The following is a 24906-nucleotide window of genomic DNA, read 5'->3' on the forward strand; positions in this document are numbered from 1 at the left end:
ACTAGTGAAGTTTAAGAGACTACTAGACAGGTATATGGAGGAATCTAAGGTGGGGGCTTATATGGGAGGCAGGGTTTGAGGGTCGGCACAACATTGTGGGCCGAAGGGCCTGTACTGTGCTGTGCTGTTCTATGTTCTGTGTTCTATGTTCTATGTTAACTATCCTCCATTTGTTTTGAACATACAGATTTTGGAGAGGCTTTCAGGACCTGGAGATAAACTAATTGTCACTGTCTTCCAGTCTTAGAGCTGGGATTGATGTTGCCACTCTGGTTAAGCTTCTAGTCACTGATGAGTTTCTAAGATGTCTTTTAATGTTAGTTTTAGAATCAGTGGTATACTAAAGGTAAAAGGTTATAGAAGTTGAAAATTCTTGGCACAAAAGAGACCCCAAAATTGCCCTCCACTTTGCAGACACAGACATTATATTGTCTCCATTCAGGCACAAGCTAGCATGGATGCTTCAATATTTGAAGAATTAAGAATGGTGTTGCACATTATGGATGATCCCATTTATTTCTGTGATCAATGTAAAGCTGTTTAGATTGAAGATATTGCTTAGAATAGTGGTCCCCAACCTCCAGGCCGCAGACCGATACATTGCTGCGAAGCATGTAGGGGTGTTTGCGTCGCCTCTGATTTGGGCCGACATTTACGTGCCGGGCGGCACCTAATTACTTAGCTTGTTCATTTCGGCTTTTTTCTTAAAGATGTGCTGGGTGCATTCCAGCCACTGCTGCACCGCTGCATTCTTCGCGGCAATGTATCAGTCCGCAGCCCAGAGGTTGGGGACCACTGGGTTAGAATAATTCCAGTGAAGATCTGACCAGTGAAAGTAGCTTCAAATTATCATATCTACCATTCAGTGTCGGCTCAAATCCAGGCACAGAAGTATTTTCGGGTTATAAATCCACCAATTATTGCAGCCATAAAAATATATTCGTGTTACCTGCACATTGATGTATTTGGCTCACTTCAAATCTTCAAAACTGAATAAATAAAGACCACAGAAAGAGCAGAATTTACATATATAAACAGCGAAGTATCCACACAGGATGTTGCTTAGCTAAATTATGGGAATGAAAAAATATAAGGTTATATGAAGAGAAATGGAAAAAAAAAGCTTGCTTATGAGTTACAACCTCCACCATGGATGGTTCCAAGCTCATCTGCAAAAGGAGGAGGTTGGGCACGGGGTTAGCAACCCCATGTCATAAAAACCCCGGGTTACAGAAACACCAACAGAAGCCCCGAGGACTTTATCCACAAGAGAGGAGAAATTTTTGCCTGGAAAACATAACCAGGAAGATGGGCCACACCTGGAGAAAACTTGAAAGACTGGCCCAGGGCAGAGGACTCTGGCGAGTTGCTGTTGATGGCCTATGCCTCAGTAGGGGTGATGGGGTGGGGGGTGGGGCTTAAAAGAGAGAAAAGTAGGCAACTAGAAAGATTCAGTCTGTGCTGAGGGCACAGAGAATTAATGGATGGCCAGAATGGTGGATGGAAGTTAGAGATGCTCAAGAAACAGATTCAGAGGAGTACAGGTATTTTAGAAGGTTATAGGGCTGGAGGAAATTATGAGGACAAGGATGGCCTTGACACTTGAGATATTTGAAAACAAGGAAAAGTGTTATCAAACCAAGGGTTGTTTAATCACTTTAGATCTGCAAGTCAAAGCAGATAGATGAATTAGACTTATTGGGGAAGAAATAAGGACACGCATAGAAGACATCTAGCTGACCTCATGTTATGGAGGATGGAATATCCAGGACTCTCCAGTAAAACACTGGCAAAACTGAAGGAGTCAAGGATCACTTATTTGAGGAGGAAATGATGGCAGAATTTAAGGAGTCAAGTGGAGTAAAACCTAAGAAATAGAACTATTAATAAAGTCAGTTAACATGAAAGCCAGGATATTGGGTGATCAGTAGAATGATGTGAAGGGGAAGAGGTTAACTGACCCGATTGGAACAGATCGCACCCCCTGAGGCGTTAAAATTCAATTATCCTGATAAAATGGCATTCAGTGTCTTTTTGTGGTCATTCAGGCTCCCAGCTTGAAATAGGAATTTAGATAGATGTCTGTACAAAATTTGGGCTTAACCCTTATTTCTGACTACGTTGCTAAAATTACCAAAATTTTTTCTCCACCCAGCTCCATATACTAAATCAAAAGACTGATGTCAACCAGCTCACATTCATGTTGGGATTGCTTCACTTATCCCAATCCCCACTCTGCCACACATTTCCCTGCTGTCGAATGATTATCCCTTGAACCTTCTTCTCTTACCCACTGCTTTCATCAATCTGTCTCTCGGAGAGATTTATGACCCTCACCCCCAAATCCTCAATCTGTAGTATACATTATTTACTATAATCTTATTGCTGACACCTTGGATGTATGCAGCCTCCTTGCAAAACGATTCTGACCCAGTCCGAGTGAAGTATAATTGCTTTGCTTGCGTATCCAATACTCTGATGCAATTGCTATTACATCTGTATATGACTGAAAGCTCTTTTTTCGGTTACAATCAGTCAAAGTTTATAACCTATCATTCCTATAACTGAGTTCTCAGTCAAGATACTGTACATCACATGTGAAAATATAGTCCTCTCTTGCCTCATAATTTTGATGATAAAAACTAATTTTCATAAAAATGCTCTCCAAAGACATTTTACTATTTTGCCTGTTGCATCTCACCTCCAGCAGCTACTGGATAATTTTCTGCTTTCTGCCTCTGAGGCAAAACAGATTTGATGTTGGTGGTTGACTGAGTTCCAGACTCATAGTTTGTTTTAAGGAAACTTCTTGAGGAATGACTTACTGCTAGGTCTTCTGACAGGCACTTTAGGGTAATTGTCTGCTGGATCTTTGCATCATAATTTACAAAGTATGTACAATAATATTTTTAAACAATAAAATCTGCATCATAATAAATAACTCATTTGCTTCAGAATACAATTTTAATGGTGTTTACGCACCATGCCTGATTAACAAGCAAATAGAATTATTATATTAATGGCTATGGTCAATATCTAAAACAGACAGATATGTTCGATTAACAATGGGAATAATTGGCACAATGTGCCAATGTACAGTATGCGATTGGAATGCTAAAACATTTAAATATGGAAAAAAATGCTGAGTGCGCTTCCTAACCCATGTCTTTTGATAGGGCAGCCTGGATTTTCGAGTTAACGTTACAGCTAAGAAATTGCCAGATTCAGATTGCTAATCGCTTTGTGAGAAAATGGAATACATTTTTGATTAAGTCCTTTCTAGATTCATAGCCTGAATACTTTCCCTTGTGGAAGTTTCTGGCAATGTCAATCTTTACTGCCCATCTCTAATTGCTCCTGAAGTAAGGAGGCAAAAAGAAGCAGTCACATTGGTTTGTGTAAAATCACAAATAGGTCAGACTAAGTGAGGACAGTACCATACCTCCCTGAAGGCAGAGGTGAAAATAAACCAATGTCACTGGCATGAGAAGGCCTTGGCGAGTAGGGTAAAGGAAAACCCCAAGGCATTCTTCAATTATGTGAAGAAAAAAAGGATGACAGGTGTGAAGGTAGGACCGATTAGAGATAAAGGTGGGAAGATGTGCCTGGAGGCTGTGGAAGTGAGTGAGGTCCTCAATGAATACTTCTCTTCGGTATTCACCAATGAGAGGAAACTTAATGAAGGTGAGGACAATATAAGTGATGTTGATGTTCTGGAGCATGTTGATATTAAGGGAGAGGAGGTGTTGGAGTTGTTAAAATACATTAGGACGGATAAGTCCCCGGGGCCTGACGGAATATTCCCCAGGCTGCTCCACGAGGCGAGGGAAGATATTGCTAAGCCTCTGGCTAGGATCTTTATGTCCTCGTTGTCCATGGGTATGGTACCGGAGGATTGGAGGGAGGCGAATGTTGTCCCCATGTTCAAAAAAAGGTAGTAGGGATAGACCAGGTAATTATAGACCAGTGAGCCTTACGTCTGTGGTGGGAAAGCTGTTGGAAAAGATTCTTAGAGATAGGATCTCTGGGCATTTAGAGAATCATGGTCTGATCAGGGACTGTCAGCATGGCTTTGTGAAGGGCAGATCGTGTCTAACAAGCCTGATAGAGTTCTTTGAGGAGGTGACCAGGCATATAGATGAGGGTAGTGCAGTGGAGGTGATCTATAAGGATTTTAGTAAGGCATTTGACAAGGTTCCACACGGTAGGCTTATTCAGAAAGTTAGAAGGCGTGGGATCCAGGGAAGTTTGGCCAGGTGGATTCAGAATTGGTTTGCCTGCAGAAGGCAGATGGTGGTGGTGGAGGGAGTACATTCAGAATGGAGGGTTGTGACAAGTGGTGTCCCACAAGGACCTGCTCTGGGACCTCTACTTTTCGTGATTTTTATTAACGACCTGGATGTGGGGGTAGAAGGGTGGGTTGGTAAGTTTGCAGATGACACAAAGGTTGGTGGTGTTGTAGATAGTGTAGAGGATTGTCAAAGATTGCAGAGAGACATTGACAGGATGCAGGAGTGGGTTGAGAAGTGGCAGATGGAGTTCAACCCGGAGAAGTGTGAGGTGGTACACTTTGGAAGGACAAACTCCAAGGCAGAGTACAAAGTAAATGGCAGGATACTTGGTAGTGTGGAGGAGCAGAGGGATCTCAGGGTACATGTCCACAGATCCCTGAAAGTTGCCTCACAGGTGGATAGGGTAGTTAAGAAAGCTTATGGGGTGTTAGCTTTCATAAGTCGAGGGATAGAGGTTAAGAGTTGCGATGTAATGATGCAGCTCTATAAAACTCTGGTTAGGCCACACTTGGAGTACTGTGTCCAGTTCTGGTTACCTCACTATAGGAAGGATGTGGAAACATTGGAAAGGGTACAGAGGAGATCTACCAGGATGCTGCCTGGTTTAGAAAGTATGCATTATGATCAGAGATTAAGGGAGCTAGGGCTTTACTCTTTGGAGAGGAGGAGGATGAGAGGAGACATGATAGAGGTGTACAAGATAATAAGAGGAATAGATAGAATGGATAGCCAGCACCTCTTCCCCAGGGCACCACTGCTCAATACAAGAGGACATGGCTTTAAGCTAAGCAGTGAGAAGTTCAAGGGGGATATTAGAGGAAGGTTTTTTACTCAGAGAGTGGCAGGTGCGTGGAATGCATTGCCTGAGTCAGTGGTGGAGGAAGATACACTAGTGAAGTTTAAGAGACTACTAGACAGGTATATGGAGAAATTTAAGGTGGGGGCTTATATGGGAGGCAGGGTTTGAGGGTCGGCACAACATTGTGGGCCGAAGAGCCTGTACTGTGCTGTACTATTCTATTTTCTATGTTCTAATTAATACAAGAGGATTAAGTCAGCAATGTCAGTGATCTGTCTGTACTGGTAAGATATGTAAGTTACTTTCACCACTACCTGAGAATTTTTGAATTAGATGGACACCTAGAAAGATTTGCTACTTTCATGGTTACATTCATTGCAAATACTTATTGCTAAAAACAATTTCCAGATTTATTTAATCATATGAACTTAACTTTATACTTTAGACTTCATTGTCGTCAAACAATTGATACTAGAACCTACAATCATCACAGACATATTTGATTCTGCGCTTCCCGCTCCCTGGATTACAAATATTAAATATTAACAATATTAAACATAGTAAAAATTAGTAAATATTAAAAATTTAAATTATAAATCGTAAATAGAAAATAGAAAAATGGAAAGTGAAACAGTGCAAAAAAAACCGAGAGGCAGGTCCAGATATTTGGAGATTACGGCCCAGATCCGGGTCAGGATCCGTTCAGCAGTCTTATCACAGTTGGAAAGAAGCTGTTCCCAAATCTGGCCATACGAGTCTTCAAGATCCTGAGCCTTCTCCCGGAGGGAAGAGGGACGAAAAGTGTGTTGGCTGGGTGGGTCGTGTCCTTGATTATCCTGGCAGCACTGCTCGGACAGCGTGCGGTGTAAATTGAGTCCAAGGATGGAAGATTGGTTTGTGTGATGTGCTGGGCTGTGTTCACGATCTTCTGCAGCTTCTTTTGGTCTTGGACAGGACAACTTCCATACCAGGTTGTAATGCACCCCAGAAGAATGCTTTCTACGGTGCATCTATAAAAATTAGTGAGGGTTTTAGGGGACAGACCAAATTTCTTTAGTTTTCTCAGGAAGTAAAGGCGCTGGTGAGCCTTCTTGGCAGTGAACTCTACTTGGTTGGACCAAGTCAGGTCATTTGTGATATTGACCCCGAGGAACTTAAAGCTTTTGGGCTTCTCCACTTGCGCACCACCGATGTAAATGGGGTCGTGCGGTCCGCTACTCCTTCTGAAGTCAACAACCAATTCCTTCATCTTGCTGACATTGAGGGATAGGTTATTGTCTTCGCACCATGCCACCAGGTTCTTAATATCCTCTCTGTACTCAAACTCATCATCACCCGAGATACGGCCTACAATTGTGGTGTCATCAGCAAACTTATATATTGAGTTTGACGGAAACTTGGCTGCACAATCATGGGTGTACAGTAAGTACAGCAGGGGGCTGACTACACAGCCTTGTGGGGTGCTGGTGCTCAGGGTGATTGTAGAGGAGAGCTTGTCCCCTATTTATACAGCATGGGTCCTGTCTATGAGGAAGCTGAAGATCCAGCTGCAGATCTGAGTGCTAAGGCCCAGGTTCTGGAGCTTAGGAATCAGTTTGTTTGGAATGGTGGTATTAAAAGCAGAGCTGTAGTCAATGAAAAGGAGCCTTACGTATGCATCTCTATTCTCCAGGTGTTCTAAGGAGGAACGTAGGGCCAGAGAGATGGCATCTGCCGTTGACCTGTTGCTCCGGTAGGCGAATTGCAAAATGTCGACGTTGACCAGTAGACTGTGGTTGATGTGTGCCATAACCAATCTCTCGAAGCACTTCATAGCAATTGATGTCAAAGCCAAAGGTCGATAGTCATTCAGGCATGCCACCTTGCTCTTCTTCGGCACTGGGATTATCGTTGCCTTCTTAAAACATGAGGGGATCTTAGGCTGAAGCAAGGAGCAGTTGAAGATGTCAGCAAACAATCCAGCTAGCTCACTTGCACAGGCCCTGAGAACCCGTCCTGGGACACCATCCGGGCCCGTCACATTCCTTGGATTTATCTTCAGGAAGGCCCTTCTAACATCCTCCTCGGTGATGATGAATCTCGATGCCACCAGGTCCGGTTCATCTGGAGGGAGCAGGACGCTCCGCTTCTGTTCAAATTTTGCGTAGAATACATTAAGTTCGTCAGGAAGAGAAGTGCCACAGTTATTGATATTCCCAGCCTTTTCTTTGCGCCCAGTGATCTCATTTATACCCTGCCATAGTCTACTGACATCCCTCTGGTTAGCCTGGGCTTCCAACTTGGCTCGATATTGCCTCTTGGCGCCCTTAATGGCTTTCCAGAGTTCACACCTGGATTCCGTGTAGCAACTGGTATCCCTGAACCTAAAAGCCACAGCTCTAGCATTTAAAAGGGACTTGACCTCATAATTCATCCAACGTTTCTGGTTAGGGAATACCCGGATCGTCTTGCGAGACACACAGTCCTCCGTGCATTTCCAAATAAAGTCTGTGATAGCTGAGGCATACTCATCGAGGTTAGCTGCCGAGTCCTTGAATACTAACCAGTCCACCGATTCAAAGCAGTCATGGAGGACCTCATCTGTTTCCTTCGTCCAACGCGACACTACTTTTGACACCGTGACCTCCCGCTTCAGTTTCTGTCTGTCAGCTTCCTCAGTTGACATGAAGAGGATTTGAACCCGTATGTCTCAATCAGCAGCCTAGACCAGGAACTTAACCAACTATCCATTTGTAATCAAATTTCAAAATATTTGCTTCTTGTTCTTTTAAATAATTTTCCTGATACCTAGATTCGGATCTATTCCCATTTTGACTGATGTTTAACTGGAAGTTAAGAAATCTGCAAAGTGATGATGTTTCACACAGCCTCAAGTATTTGAATACTTGGTCCTGTATGAGATGGTAGCATTAATGTTATGAAGGACAATCAGAGAAAAAGTCAGAGTCTTTTAAAGAATATTTGGACAACCAGCAGTCCCCGTGTGTGTTAGTCCCTACTTTCACCTCTATTTTGGGGGTGGGTGGGTAGAAAGCCAGGATAGACTTCAGTTGAAAGGAAATCTCCTCACGAGGACATGTAAGTACTTTAGAGGATCAATCTTCATCCAACTGTCCCAGCCAGATAGATGTGAAAAGTGAAACCTTGTTGTAGCCATGCTATTGTGAGCAGTTGGGAAATTACTGCCCTGGGCCATTGCTAGGGGCAGTCCAATGCCTAAAGAAACTAAATGGGAGCTAGTATTTTGTGCAATAACACTTGCTCCTCATGTCCTACAAAAAAACTATCCAGAGAAATATCACCAAACTGTTTCCTCAAGAGCCTTCAGTGATGCATTTGAGGATCAGTGGTTCAGTCCATTCCCTTTTAGCTTGAAGAGTTGTTGCTGTATTGTTGAATAAACCCTTCAAGAGCTGCTCCCAGAGCTGTGGGTAAATCATTGACAACTGTGAGATCTGTCATACATCAACAAGGATTACTGCACTATGTTGCATTGTCAATTTCAGAGCAACTTAGCATGTGGAATCCTGCCAACACTGCTATATGAACCTCAGAAATGAAGTTCCACACCACACTGCGTCAAATGCCTTAGAAAGGCATGAACCTAAATTTCCACAGTAACACACACAATGTCAAATTTCCAGCATCTGCAGAACCTCTTGTGTTAACTCAAATTTCCATGCATTTGAGTTAATTCACAAAATGGTGACATGGTGGCATCCGTTAGTCTCGCGAGACCATGGATCTGCGCCTGGAAAGTCTTGCTTCAGACTGTGTTAGGGCAGTGTCTGTTGTGGCTGTAGAGGCCCATGAGGAAGTGACAGTCTCGGCTGCAGCGACTGCACTTGAAGGCGATGTCCTCCAGTGTTGTCTTGGTGCTGTTTTTCTGACGAGTGCGCTTTTCTTCAGCAGCAAGCCTCAGCTTCTCTTCTCCTCTTTTTAGACCTCTGCGTAGTTCCAGCCTCCAGTGAGAGCGATCGCTTGCGATGTCCTCCCACCTCCCAACGTTCATTTTCAGTGGCTTCATGTCTCTCTTGCAAACGTCTTTGAAACGAAGATGGGACCGCCCTTGTGCTCTCTTGCCAGAGGCCAGTTCACCGTACAGCAGGTCTTTCGGGATCCTCCCGGTCTGACATGCGGTGTACATGGCCCAGCCAGCGGAGACGGTGTTGTTGGAGCAGGGTGAAAAGGCTGGGTATCTGGGCGTGGGCCAGGACCTCATTGTTGGTGACTCGGTCAGTCCACGTGATGTCCAGGATGCGTCTCAGGCTGCAAAGGTGGAAGCCTTGAGACGCTGCTCTTGTCTGTAGTAGAGGCTCCAGGTCTCGCTGCTGTAAAGCAGTGTGCTGAGGATGCAGGCCCTGTAGACTGCAACTTTGGTGTGCGTCGTCAGCTTTCTGTTCTCCCAGACTCTCTTTGTCAGCTTGGTGAACGTTGAGGCTGCTCGTCCGATCTGTCTGTTGATCTCGGGGTCTAGGAAGAGACTGTCTGTGATGGTGGAGCCAAGGTATGTAAACTCGTGGACTACCTCCAGCTCGTAGTTGTTGATGGTAATGGCAGGGGGGTGCTCAACGCCTTGGCCCAACATGTTGGTTTTCTTCAGGCTGATGGTCAAGCTGAAGTCCTGGCAGGCTCTTGAGAAGCTGTCCATGAGGCGTTGCAGTTGCTCTTCAGAGTGTGTTGCCAGTGCCGCGTCGTCTGCAAACAACATGTCCCTGATGAGTACTTTGCGAACCTTGGTTTTTGCCCTCAGCCGGGACAGACTGAACAGCCTCCCGTCCGATCTGGTGTGGAGGTAGACACCATCAGTTGATGTTCCAAAGGTGTGCTTCAGCATGACTGCGAAGAAGATGCCAAACAGGGTGGGGGCAAGCACACAGCCCTGCTTCACACCGCTGCGGATGCTGAAGGCCTCCGAAGAAGAGCCGTCAAACTGAACGACACCCTTCATGTCTGTGTAGAATGGCTGAACTATCCTGAGGAGCCTCGGGGGAGGATTTTGAACAGGCTGTCTCTGCTCACAAGGTTGAAGGCCTTCGTGAGGTCGATGAAAGCGACGTAGAGTGGTTGTCTTTGCTCTCTGCATTTCTCTTGTAGCTGTCGAAGGGAGAAGATGATGTTGATTGTGGAGTGTTCTGACCTGAAACCGCACTGAGACTCGGGATATACCCTTTCGGCTATTTTCTGCAGTCTGTTCAGGACCACGCGGGCGAAGACCTTCTCAACGATGTTCAGCAAGGAGATTTCCCTGTAGCTGCTACTGTCGCTTCTGTCCCCTTTGTTCTTATATATGGTGACAATGTTGCAGTCTCTCATGTCTTGCGGCACTGCTCCCTCTATCCAGCACTGGCACAGTAGTTCGTGCAGGTGGTTCAGTAGGACGCCCCTTGTGCATTTGATGGCCTCTGGTGGAATGCCATCCAATCCTGGTGCCTTCCCAGTGGGCAGGCTGTCGATAGCTTTACTCAGCTCTTCAGCAGTCAGCAATGCATCAAGTTCCTCCATGACAGGCAAGTGTTCCACAGCATCTAGCGCGCTGTCCAAGATGCTGTTTTCTCTGGAGAAGAGTTCAGAGTAATGCTCCACCCATCTCTCCACCTGCTTGCTTTTGTCGTCGATGGTCTTGCCTGTTATGGTTTTCAATGGTGCTGTATTGCTCTGGGTTGGCCTGATGGCTTTCTTGATCCTGTCGTACACTCCATGGATGTTGCCTGTGTCAAATGATGACTGAATGTTTTCGCATAGTTGTAGCCAGTAGTCATTTGCACAGCATCTGGCTGTTTCCTGGGTCTTGCTTCTTGCTGTCCTTAGCGCTTGCAGTGTTGCCTGGGTGGGGTGGCGTTTGTGCTCAAGTAGTGCAACACGCTTCACCTCGATGACAGCGGTGAGCTTACTTGAGCTCGCTTCAAACCCGTCCTGTGTCTTTCCCCGTTTCTTCCCGAAGGCCTTGAGTGCAGTGCTGTGGATAGTGTCCCTGAGAGAGTCCCGTCCCTGCTGAGCATCTCCTTCTGGTGGGTCTGCAAGGAGAGCATCCTCCAGTGACTTGGTGAACTCTGCAACTTTGTCTGCGTGTTGTGTCTTACTGGCATCGATGCGCTGCTTGTCTGGAGGCTTGGCGCAGTGCATCTTCTTCGGCCGAAGTCTGATCTTACAGCAAACCAGAGAGTGATCCGTGTCACAGTCGGCACTCTGAAAGGAGCGAGTCATGAGCACGTTTCTCAGATGACAGCGTCTTGTGATTATCGGGTCTAGCTGGTGCCAATATTTGGAGCGGGGATGCCGCTAGGACACTTTGTGCTGAGCTTTGGTCTGGAAGTAGGTGTTGATGACACACAATTCATGGGGAATGCAAAGCTCGAAAGCTCGAGCAGTCGTTGTCCATTGTCATTCATGCTGCCAATCCCATACCGCCCCAGGTAGCTTGGCCAGGAGTCATGGTCGGTGCCCACCCTGTTGTTGAAGTCACCAAGTAGCAACAACTGTTCCTGACTTGGGATCTCCTGTATCATCGTTGAGAGCTAGTCGTAAAACTCGTCCTTTGCGTCTTGTGTAGAGTAGAGGGTTGGGGCATAAACGCTGATAAAGGTTGACAGGCTCGTCGGATGTGTGGAGTCGAAGTGAGAAAATTTGTTCCGTCCCTTTCTCGCTAGGCTCTACCATCTTCAGCAGCGAGTTCTTTCTGGCAAAGCCGACACCATGCTCTCTGGTCTCGTCTGAACTCATCCCCTGTCAGAAGAAGGTATAGTCTCTTTCACGTAGAGTTCCCGATTCTGCGAGACGTGTCTCTTGGAGTGTTGTGATATCCACTTGGAGTCTCGACAGTTCATTGTTAATTACTGCTGTCTTGCGTGTGTCGCTGATCTCCCAAAGGTCATCTGATTTTCCAGTTGTCATGGTCCGTATATTCCAGCATCCTAGTCTGAGTGCTGGCTTCTTTCTTTGTCTTCTAGTTGCGCTTGGTGCAGCGTTTACAGTCCGCAGTTCGGGCTACTTATATCCCTAAGCCCCACGCACCCAGTGGAGCGGGCGGACTGTGCTGGGACAACACCTAATTGTCTGGAGGCTGCCCAGCTTGAGGCGGACGGAAGCTGTCCAGTGAGACACGATGGTCTCTCCCTCCGTCGAAAGCAACCCCTGGCGCCTTGCTCTACACCAGTCGAGCGCAGGCTAATAACCGGTAGACTGCTGCTTTCCGTGTTGTGCCATCGTGATGAGTCGATGCTGGAGTGTCCTCTCCAGGGCGCAGGCCTGGGCAAGGTTGTATGGAAGACCGGCAGTTGCCTACGCTGCAAGTCTCCCCTCTCCATGACACCGATGTTGTCCAAGGGAAGGGCAAGGGCCAATACAGCTTAGCACCAGTGTGGTCGCAGGAGTTGCCAGAACGAGGTTGAAGGCAATGTCGGACTGCCTTAGGGACTCCAGCTCTGGATTTGTCCTCAGGGTTTACTCCCGAAGCCTTTCCCATGAGTGGGTATGGCCACAAGGCAGCAGAGGTTTGAAATCAGAGTTTCCCTCTCTTCGATGGACTGCCTTCCCAGGCTGACGAGCTCCATCTACCTGAAGCACTGGTTTTAAGGCACCAGGACCCACCTTCGCCCCTTCTCCTGTCAGTAGAAACAGTTCCGTTGGGCTTAGAGGCTAAGCCACATGAGAAGGCCAGGAGTTGGAGTTGGTTGTCAGAGGCTATTTGAGGCGCATGCCGTGAGGAGCACTTTTAGGTAGTGGGAGCTTGTCCCCACTACCACTCCTCAGCTTGACAACCTTGGAAACTTCACAAAATGTAAATATAACATTTCTCAAATCCTCTTTAGCCTTTCCATTATAATTACAAGGGAAGTTTAATACAACCTCAAAGAAAAGCCATCATACAGTCAGAGGCATATAATGGTCTCTTTAATACATCACAATGACTTGAATGTGAAAGTAAAGAGAATGAGTAGTAAGTCTGCAAACCAACATTGCTGGTGTTACAGACAGCCTTGTAGGTTGTCTCAGCTTACAACAAGATCTACATTAGACGGAATGTTGAGTAGAATTTTGGTAGGTGGAGTTCAATCCTACCAAGTATGAAATGATGTATTTTGAGAAGACAAAAAAGACCATAAGACAATAAAATAAAGGAGCATATTTAGGCCATTTGGCACATTGAGTCTACTCTGCCATTCCATCATGGTTGATCTGTTTTTCTCTCAGTCCAGTCTACTACCTTCTCCCCATATCCCTTCAAGCCCTGACCATTCAAAACTCTATTCACCTCTGCTTTAAACATACATCCATTCTTGGCCTACAAAGCTATATGGGGCAACGAATTCCACAGAATCACCACTCTGGCTAAGGGAATTCCTCCTCATCTCTTCTCTAAAAGGACGCTACTCTGTTCTTCTTTTTTTGCGTGTGCCTGCGTGCGTGCAAGTCTGTGCATGTACATCCATGATGATGTCTTTTTCATGGCTTTTACAAGGCGTGGAGCGAGAGAGAGACTGTGTGACACACCACTCCTCACACAGACATATTTCCAGTATTTGTCCCTTTATTTTACGAGGTCGAGTTGCAATCTCGACACTCAATCCGGCATGGATGGAAAGCGTTCTCAGGAGCGGACCCAACAGGTTTCGAACCCGGGAGCCTCCACTCCCGGGTCTAACGCCGATGTCATTGCGCCACCAGCCAGCCCGACAATACTCTATTCTGAGACCATGTCCTCTGGTCCCTGTCTCTCCCAACGTAGGAAACATCCCCTCCACATCCATTCTATCAATTCACCATTCAATAGATTTCAATAAGGTCACCCCTCATTCTTCTGAATTCTAGTGAATACAGGCCCAGAGCCATCAAATGCTCTTCATCTGACAAGAGTTCAATCCTGGAATCATTTTCTTGAACCTGCTTTGAAGTCCTTCCAATGCCAGCACCTCCTTTCTAAGATAATATCCCGAAAGTTGCTCACAATACTCCAAGTGAGGCTTCACTGGTGTTTTATAAAACCATAACATTGCATCTTTGCTCTTATATTCTTGCCCTCTTGAAATGAGTGCTAGCATTGCATTTGCTTTCCTCACTGCTGACTCAAGTTAACCTTTAGGGAATCCTGCACAAAGACTCCCATGTCCTGAGGAGGCAGAGCTAAGATGTCGCCAGAGATCAGCATCTTCAAGCTCATCTGCGAAACAGCTTAATTTCTCATCTTTAATGTCTGTCGTTTTCCTTTTCAAGGTGGACAGGGTTATGTTGGAGTCTATGATCTATGGCTACACTCAAACTGTGATTCTTTATGCTGATGGTTCCTGCTTCCAGAGCTCAGCAACCAGATGTTTTCCATATCTCCAGGATGTGGCCCGAAAGATGTGCGTCTTCAAATTGAGGGCCTACAGCCCGAGGATGAAACAATTCCATGTCAGTGTCGCTGACTGAGGCGTCACAGGTGAACGGAACATTGCGGATGAGGGTGTCAGAGGCCTCTGCAATCAGGCAATACCTCTCTCTCTCTCTCTCTCTCTCTCTCTCAATGGTGTGGGAAAGTTTGCTGCCGATTCAGGAGTTGGAGAAACTTGGGAAAGAAGCGACGTCACAGACTCAAACATCATAAACAGAAAGCTGTATCGTTGGTCTCCCCTCACGCTGTGAAAGGGTGACATCTCTCTGTCCCTTGTTAATGTGAGAGAGAGAGAGAGAGAGAGAGAGAGAGAGAGGGAGAATGACATGTTGAACTGTTGAGTGAATATTAGTTTTTTGCTGGACTGCAAATCATGGTCTCTCTTTGGGGTTTGCAGTTGCTGGTTTGGTGGGGGTGGACGCTGATGCTTGCTGCTGAAATAAGTGGAGGAGGGAGGAGGGTTGATGCTTTGCTGCTGTTTGTGCATGGGGGGGCAGAGAGGGGTGCTTTGGGGTTCTAATGTTTTTCTTCTCATTCATTCTTTGGGGGTCTCATTTGTCTGCAAAGAGTAAGAATTTCAGGTTGTATATTGTATACATTCTCTGATATTAAATGGAACCAATGAATCATTGAAACATTGACCCATTGTCCCCTTGCACCTCATATTTTTGAATTTTCACTCCATTTAGAAAATAGTGTACCCTTTTATTTCATCAACCAAAGTACATAACCATACACTTCCCGACACTCTATTCCATCTGTCACTTCTTTGCTCATTCTCCTAATCTAAGTCCTTCTGTATCCTCTCTACTTCCTCAAAACTACCTGCCTCTCCACCTATCTTCGTATCATCCACAAACTTTGCAACAAAACCATTCATTCTGTCATTCTAGTTATTGACATATAACATAGAAAGAAACGGTCCCAACACAGGCTTATGTGGATCACTACTGGTCACTGGCAGCCAACCAAAAAAGGCTCCCTTTCTTCCCACTCTTGGCCTCCTGCCAATCAGTCACTGCTTTATCTTTCCTGAAATACCATGGGCCCTTAACTTGTTAAGCAGCCTCATGTGTAGCACCTTGTTAAAGGCCTTCTGAAATCCAAGTACACAACATCCATTGATTCACCTTTGTCTGTTCTGCTTGTTATATCTTTAAAGAATTCCAACAGATTCGTCAGGCAAGATTTTCCCTTGAGGAAACCATGCTGACTACGGCCTATTTTATCATGTGCCTCCAAGTACCCTGAAACCACATCCTTATTAATTGAGTCCAACATCTTCCCAACCATTGAGGTGAGATTAACTGGCCTATAATCTCCTTTCTTCTGCCTCTCTCCCTTCTGGAGTACCGGTGAAATTTGCAATTTTCAAGTCCTCTGGAATCATGTCAGAATCTATTGATTCTTGAAAGATCATTACCAATGTCTTCATAATTTCTTCAGCCACCTCTGTCAGACCTTCTGGACCTTTCAGTTTCCAGAGAACCTTCTCCCTAGTAATTGCAACTTCAATCTCTTCTGCCCCCTGATATTCTCAATCTTCTACCATACTACTAGTATCTTCCACAGTGTAGACAGATGCAAATTGCTTAGTCAGTTTGTCTGCCATTTCCTTGTCCCCCATTACTACCTCTCCAGCATCACTTTCCAGTGTCTGATATCCACCCTCGCCTCTCTTTTACACCTTAAATATCTGAAGAAGCTTCTGGTATCCTCATTAATATTATTGGCTAGCTTATTTTGGTATTCCATTTTTTCCTTCTCTATGGCTTTTTAATTGCCTTCTGTTGGTTTTTAAAAGTTTTCCAATTCTCTAACTCCCCAATAATTTTTGCTCTATTATATACCCTTATATACCCACTCCCTGGTTTTTATGTTGGCTCTGACTTCTCCTGTTAGCCACAGATATATCATCTTTTCTTTGGAATACTTCTTCCTCCTAGGGATGTATATATCCCGTGCCTTCCAAATTGCTTCCAGAATTTCCAGCCTTGCTGCTCTACCGTCATCCTTGCCAGTGTTTCGTTCCAATTAATTTTGTCCAACTCCTCTCTCATGCCTCAGTAATTCGCTTTACTCCACTGTAATACTGATAGATTCAGACTTTAGCTTCTCCTCAAATTCAAGCATATTGTGATCACTTCCCCTAAGGGTTTATTAACCTTAAGCTCTCTAATCAATTCTGGTTCATTGCACAACACTCAATCCAGATTAGTGATGATTACACATGACGTTCCTGCAGAATGGCTACAAGATGAAGGAAATCAATCAGGAGAATACAGGAAACCAAGTATGGCAGTAAGGTGCTCTTGTAAAACTGAAGTCAATTGAAATCAAAGGGGGAAAACTGCATCAGTTGGAGTCATACTTCACATAAAAGAGATTGTGTGCTTGTCAGATGTCACCCATGCTAGCTTTGGCACATCATTCTGGGATTCTAGAGTATAATGTTTCAAGTCCAGCGATTTTTAGCTACTTCAGGGCATGCCTTCCTTCCATCATATGGCTAGAAGTGGGAATAGTTGCTGATAATTATAAAATATTCTGTCTCTGACCTCATTGGAACTAGATGGGAAAATAGTTTAGCTCATGGTGGAGTGGCGGAGCAAACTCAATGGGCCGAATGGCCTATTTCTGCTCCTTTGTCTTGTGATCTTGTGATCACCAACTCCAGAGAAGTCACATCCACTGCCACCAAACTCATAGTTCCCTTACCCTGCACCACTCGCTTCTACCTCCTACCCAAGATCCACAAACATGACTGACTTTCTGGGCCTATTATCTCTGTCTGTTTCTGTCCTACTGAACTTACGTCTATATGCCTCAACTCCATTCTATCTCCCTCGGTTCGGTCCCTTCCCATCTATATCTGTGACACTTCTTGTGTTTGCCATCTCCTCACTATCTTTCAATTTACTGGCCGGGACCATCTCATTTTCACCAAGCATGTCCTATACCTGTACACTTCTGTTCCCCTTCAAGAAGGCCTGAAAGCTCTCTGCCTTTTTCTCAATAAAAGAACCAACCAGTCTCCCTCCACCACCATCTGGCAGAAATGGTCCTCACTTTCTTACTTTCAACAATTTTTCCCTCAGCTCCACTCACTTTAAACAGATTCAAGGGGTAGCCATGGGCACCCATATAGGCCCCAGCTATGCCTGTCTTTTCATTGTCTACAGAGAGCAGTCCATGTTCCAAGCCTTCCCTGATAATGTTTCCAACTCTCCCTCCACTGCACTGTCGACTGCATTGGTGCTGCTTCATGTACCTGTGCTGAGCTCTTCCATTTCATTCGTTTTGACTCCAACTTCCATCCTGCTCTCAGGTTCACTTGGTCTTCTGACATCTCCTTCCCTTTTCTTGATCCCTCTGTCTCCACCTCTGGAGACAAACTGTCGACTGACATCTTTTATAAAATACTGATTTATACTGTTATCTTGACTCTACCACTTCCCACCCTGTCTCCTGTCAAACTGCTATTGCCTTTTCTCAGTTCCTTCATCTCCACCACACCTGTTCACAGGATGAGGCTTCCCTTTCCAGTACAGGACATTAGCGATGTCCTCCTTCTTTAAAGAACAGGGCTTCCCTTCCTCCACCATTGATGCTGTGCTTATCCACATTTCCTCCATTTTCCAAACATCTGCCAACTTAACAATGATAGGTGGAGTCTTTGCATTCAACACATCATTCTCCCCAACTTCTACCATCTCCAAAGGGATACCAAACATATCTTTACCTCCCCAAACCCCTGCACCTTCCACTGGGATCACTCCCTCCAAGATTCCCATGGTCGTTTGCCCCTCCCCACAAATCTCCATCTCGGCACTTAACACTGAAGGCAGTCAAAGTGCTACATCTCCTTCCCCTGCATTCATGGCACTAAACAGTCCTCTCAGGTGAGGCAACACATCTCCTATGAATCTACTGAGATCACCTATGGTGCTCGGTGCTCCCGATGTGGGATCCTCTACATTGCTTAGACCCATTGTAAACTGGGGGACCACTTCGTCAAACACCTTCACTCCATCCACCAGAAACAGTCCTTGGCAGTGCCAAACATTTTAATTTCAATTCCCATTTCCGTTCTAACTTCACAGTTCATGGCCTCCTTTTGTGCGACAATGAGGCCCCTTTCAGAGTGGAGGAGCAATGCCATATACTTCATCTGAGCAGCCTCAAACCTGATGGCATGAATATCGATTTCTCCTTCTGGTTAAAAAAAATTCTATCTCCTTCCCTCCTTCTTCCATTCTCCACTCTGGCCTCTTACTTCTTCTCACCTACTTATCATCTTCCTCAGGATCCCGTCCTCCTTCTCTATCTCCTATGGTCCACTCCCCTCTCCTACAGATTCCTTCCTCCCCAATTTTTATTTATTCTGTTGTCTTCCCCTTTCCGTTCCAGTTCTGGAGAAAGGTCCCGGCCTGAAATGTCGACTGTTTATTTATTTCCATAGATGCTGCCTTACCTGCTGAATTCCTCCAGCATGTTGTGTATGTTTCTTTGGATTTTCAGCATCTGTAGAATTTCTCATGTTCATAAAATATTCAGATCTATTTGAAACTTCTTAGCAAATAAAGCAATCCATGCCTGCATGAAGCAAGATCCAGACAATATTCAGCTATGGGCTCATAAATAACAGGTAACATCTATACCATAGAATTGCCAGTCTATGGCCATTTACAAATAAATAAAGTTTAATTACCTACTCCCGATGATTGATGGCATTTCCATTGCTGAGCTCCTCGTCATCATTATCCCAGGAATCACTATAGACCAAAAACTCAAATGAAGGAGCCACATAAATACTCTGGCTTCAAAATAAAAGGTCAAAGCCAGGGTATCCTGTGACTTACCACCACCAACAAAGGATAGATCAGGTAGGTTATGGAATACTTTCCATTTACTTTGATGAACTCTCTTTAACCTTATTCAGGACAAAGGAGCCCACTTGACTGGCACTCCATCAACCACTATAAACATCTATTCCCTCATTTACCACTGCACAGTGTCTACAGTGAAAATACATCGCAATCACTCACCTGGCTTACTTCAACTGAACTTTCCCAAACCTCAAACCTCTGCCACTAGAAAGGACAAAGCATCAGGTGCATAGGAACACTGCTATGTACTGCTCCCTCTCCAAATCATGCACCACTCTGACTTGAAAGTATATCACCATTGCTGGATCTGAAGACTGAAACTTCCTTCAAAATTTCAGTGAAATATCTTCCCAGAAAGCACTGCAGGACTTCTAGAGGGAAGCTTAACATCTCATCAATAACAGTTTGTAATGGGAAATTAATATAGCTCTTACTAGTGATGCCCAGGCCTCAAATGAATATATATTACGTATTATACATGTGGGGATTCCCTGCCATAGGAGGAAAATGTTTCTTTTTAATTTATTTAGCTTTATTTTAGAACAAGCATAAAACAGTACAATGTGTCTCTGTGGGTGGAGGTTAGGAACAAGAAGGGGTCAATAACTTTACTGGGTGTTTTTTATAGGCCACTCAATATTAACAGGGATATCGAGGAGCAGATAGAATACATAGAATAGTATGCACAGTACAGGGAAACAGACAGGGAAACAGATCCTAGAAAGATGTAATAATAACAGAGTTGTCGTGATGGGAGATTTTAATTTCCCAAATATCGATTGGCATCTCCCTAGATCAAGGGGTTTAGAGGGGGTGGAGTTTGTTAGGTGTGGTCAGGAAGTTTTCTTGACACAATATGCAGATAAGCCTACAAGACGAGAGGCAGTACTTGATTTGGTATTGGGAAATGAACCTGGTCAGGTGTCAGGTCTCTCAGTGGGAGAGCATTTTGGAGATAGTGATCATAATTCTATCTCCTTTACCATAGCATTGGAGAGAGATAGGAACAGACAAGTTAGAAAAGCATTTAATTGGACTAAGGGGAATTATGAGGCTATCAGGCAGGAAATTGGAGGCTTCAGTTGGAAACAGATGTTCTCAGGGAAAAGTACAGAAGAAATGTGGCAAATATGCAGGGGATATTTTTGTGGAGTTCTGCATAGGTACGTTTCAATGAGACAGGGAAGTTATGGTAGGGTACAGGAACCGTGGCGTACAAAAGCTGTAATACATCTAGTCAAGAAGAAAAGAAAAGCTTACAAAAGGTTCAGAGAGCTAGGTAATGTTAGAGACCTAGAAGATTATAAGGCTAATAGGAAGGAGCTTAAAAAGGAAGTTAGGAGAGTCAGAAGGGGCCTTGAGAAGGCCTTGGCAGGCAGGATTAAGGAAAACCCCAAGGCATTCTACAAGTATGTGAAGAACAAGAGGATAAGACGTGAAAGAATAGGACCTATCAAGTGTGACAGTGGGAAAGTATGTATGGAACCAGGGGAAATAGCAGAGGTACATAATGAATACTTTACTTCAGTATTCACTGTGGAAAAGGATCTTGGTGATTGTAGTGATGACTTGCAGCAGACTGAAAAGCTTGAGCATGTAGATATTAAGGAAGAGGATGTGCTGGAGCTTTTGGAAAGCATCAAGTTGGAGAAGTTGCTGACAACAGAAGAGATGTACCCAGGCTACTGTGGGAGGTGAGGAAGGAGATTGCAGAGCCTCTGGTGAAGATCTTTGCATCATCAATAGGGACAGGAAAGTTTCCGGAGGATTGGAGGGTTGTAGATGTTGTTCCTTTATTCAAGAAAGGGAGTAGAGATAGCCCAGGAAATTATAGACCAGTGAGCCTTACCTCAGTGGTTGGTAAGTTGTTGGAGAAGATCCTGAGAGGCAGGATTTATGAACATTTGGAGAGGTATAATATGATTAGGAGTAGTCAGCATGGATTTGTCAAGGGCAGCTCCTGCCTTACGAGCCTGATTGAAATTTTTGAGGATGTGATTGAACTCATTGATGAAGGAAGAGCAATAGATGTAATGTATATGGATTTCAGCAAGGCATTTGATAAGGTACCCCATGCAAGGCTTATTGAGAAAGTAAGGAGGTATGGGATCCAAGGGTACATTGCTTTGTGGATCCAGAACTGGCTTGCTACAGAAGGCAAACAGTGGTTGTAGATGGGTCATATTCTGCATGGAGGTCCGTGACCAGTGGTGTGCCTCAGGGATCTGTTCTGGGACCCTTTCTCTTCATGATTTTTATAAATGATCTGGATGAGAACGTGGAGGGAAGGGTTAGTAAGTTTGCAACAAAGGTTGGAGGTATGGTGGATGGTGTGGAGGGCTGTCAGAAGTTACAGCAGGACATTGACAGGATGCAAAACTAGGCTGAGAAGTGGCAGATGGAATTCAACCCAGATAAGTCAATGACCTGGATGATAATGTGGTAAATTGGATCAGCAAATTTGCTGATGATACAAAGATTGGAGGTGTACTGGACAGTGAGGAAGGTTTTCAAAGCTTACAGAGGGATTTAGACCAGCTGGAAAAATGGGCTGAAAAATGGCAGATGGAGTTTAATACAGACAAGTGTAAGGTATTGCACTTTGGAAGGACAAACCAAGGTAGAACATACAGGGTTAATGGTAAGGCACTGAGGAGTGCAGTAGAACAGAGGGATCTGGGAATACAGATACAAAATTCCCTAAAAGTGGTGTCACAGATATATAGGGTCGTAAAGAGAGCTTTTGGTACATTGGCCTTTATTAATCAAAGTATTGAGTATAAGAGCTGGAATGTTATGATGAGCTTGTATGAGGCATTGGTGAGGCCGAATCTGGAGTATTGTGTTCAGTTTTGGTCACCAAATTACAGGAAGGATATTAATAAGGTTGAAAGAGTACAGAGAAGGTTTACAAGGATGTTGCCGGGACTTGAGAAACTCAGTTACAGAGAAAAGTTGAATAGGTTAGGACTTTATTCCCTGGAGCGTAGAAGAATGAGGGGAGATTTGATAGAGGTATATGAAATTACGATGGGTATAGATAGAGTGAATGCAAGCAGGCTTTTTCCACTGAGGCAAGGGGAGAAAAAAACCAGAGGACATGGGTTAAGGGTGAGGGGGGGAAGTTTAAAGGGAACATTGGGGGTGGGGGCTTCTTCACACAGAGAGTGGTGGGAGTGTGGAATGAGCTGCCAAACGAGGTGGTAAATGTGGGTTCTTTTTTAACATTTAAGAATAAATTGGACAGATACATGGATGGGAGGTGTATGGAGGGATATGGTCCGTGTGCAGGTCAGTGGGACTAGGCAGAAAATGGTTTGGCACAGCCAAGAAGGGCCAAAAGGCCTGTTTCTGTGCTGTAGTTTTTCTATGGTTTCTATGGTTTCTAAGTGTGAAGTGGTTCATTTTGGTAGGTCAAATGTGATGGCAGAATATAGTATTAATGGTAAGACTCTCGGCAGTGTGGAGGATCAGAGGGATCTTGGTGTCTGAGTCCATAAGACATTCAAAGCAGCTGCGCAGGTTGACTCTGTGGTTAAGAAGGTGTACGGTGTATTGGCCTTCATCAATCGTGGAATTGAATTTACGAGCCGAGAGGTAATGTTGCAGCTATATAGGACCCTCGTCAGACCACACTCTGAGTACTGTGTTCAGTTCTGGTCGCCTCTCTACAGAAAGTATGTGGAAGCCATAGAAAGGGTGCAGAGGAGATTTACAAGGATGTTGCCTGGATTGGGGAGCATGCCTTATGAGAATAGGTTGAGTGAACTCAGCCTTTTCTCCTTGGAGTGACGGAGGATGAGAGGTGACCTGATAGACATGTATAAATGATGAGAGGCATTAATCATGTGGATAGTCAGGGGCTTTTTCCCAGGGCTGAAATGGTTGCCACAAGAGGACACAGGTTTAAAGTGCTGGGGAGTAGGTACAGAGGAGATGTCAGGGGTAAGTTTTTTACTCAGAGAGTGGTGAGTGTGTGGAATGGGCTGCCAGCAACGGTGGTGGAGGCGGATACGATAGTGTCTTTTCAGAGACTTTTAGATAGGTACATGGAGCTTAGTAACATAGAGGGCTATAGGTAAGTCTAGTAATTTCTAAATTATGGACGTGTTCGACACAATTCTGTGGGCCGAAGGGCCTGTATTCTGCTGTATTCAGGTTTTCTATGTTTCTGTGGAGGAACAGGCCCCTTGGCCTATAATGTCTGGCTGACAATGATGCCAATCTGTACTAATCTCATCTGTCTGCATATAGTCCTTATCTTTCTATTCACTGCCTCTTCATGCGTCTGTCTAAATGCCTCTTAAAAATTGCTATCATATCTGCTTCTACCACCTACCCAGCAATACATTCTAGCCACCAACTACTCTCTATGAAAAAAAAATTGCCTCACACATCTCTTTTAAACTTTATCCTTCTTACCTTAAATAGATGCCCTGTAATCTACCTGACCCAAACCTCTGATTATTTTATATATTTCTATCAGGCATTCTTATCTACTTCTATTTTTTACATATTTCTTCAGCCTCCTACAATCCTGAAAAATAATCCAAGTTTATATTTTTTTTCCCTGAAGCCTACAAACTCCAAGCTAGGCAATGTCCTCGTAAGCCTCTTTTGCATCCCTTCCAAAATCTTTGCATCCTGCCCATGATGTGGTCAGCTGAAATGCACACAATACTCCAAATGTGGCCTAACATTCATCTTATACAGCTGCACGAGGACTTGCAAACTTTTATCTTCAATACAAGTATGCATAATGGCATCTTTACCACCCTATCTACTCATGTTGCAACATTCAGGGACTTGCACCTCAAAATATCTCTGTAAAGCAATATTCCTAAAGATCCTGTCATTTACTGTATCCTTTCCTCTTGCACTTGACCTCATAAGAGGCATCACATTTATTCCATTTGCCATTTCTGTGCCCGAATTTCTAACTGATTTGCATCTTGAGTATCTATGGAAATGAATAAAAAAGTTGACATTTTGGGCCAAGACCCTTCTTCATGTCTGGAAAGATGCCAAGATAAAAATAATGGGGGGAGGAGAAGGAGGAGCATTTAGAAGGTGATATATGAAGCCATATGGGTGAAAAAAAGTAAAGGGCTGGAGAAGAAGGAATCTGTTAGGATTGCTGAGTGGACCATGGGAGAAAGGGAAGAAGGAGGGGAGAGATGATAGTCAAGTGAAGAGAGAGGTAAGAGGCCAGAGTGGGAACAGAAGAAGAGGGAAGGGGGAGGGAAAGTAAATTGCTGGAAGGAGAATCCAATATTCATGCCATCAGATTGGAGGCTGTCCAGGTGGAAAATGAAGTGTTGCTCCTCCACCCTGACAGTGGCCTCATCGTGGCAAAAGAGGAGGCCATGGACCATCGTATTTGAGTGGGAATACGGTAGGAATTAAAATAGTTGGCCACTGAGAAATTATGTTTTTGGCAGCTGGAGCAGAAGCGTTCAACAAAGCTGGCCCCCAATTTACGTCAGGTCTCACCAACGTCGTCTTGCTCCTATAAATGTATCACCAACAATAGATGTCCCAGCACTGATCTTT

Source organism: Mobula hypostoma, chromosome 3, assembly GCF_963921235.1.
Source record: "Mobula hypostoma chromosome 3, sMobHyp1.1, whole genome shotgun sequence".
Lineage (NCBI taxonomy): Eukaryota > Metazoa > Chordata > Chondrichthyes > Myliobatiformes > Myliobatidae > Mobula > Mobula hypostoma.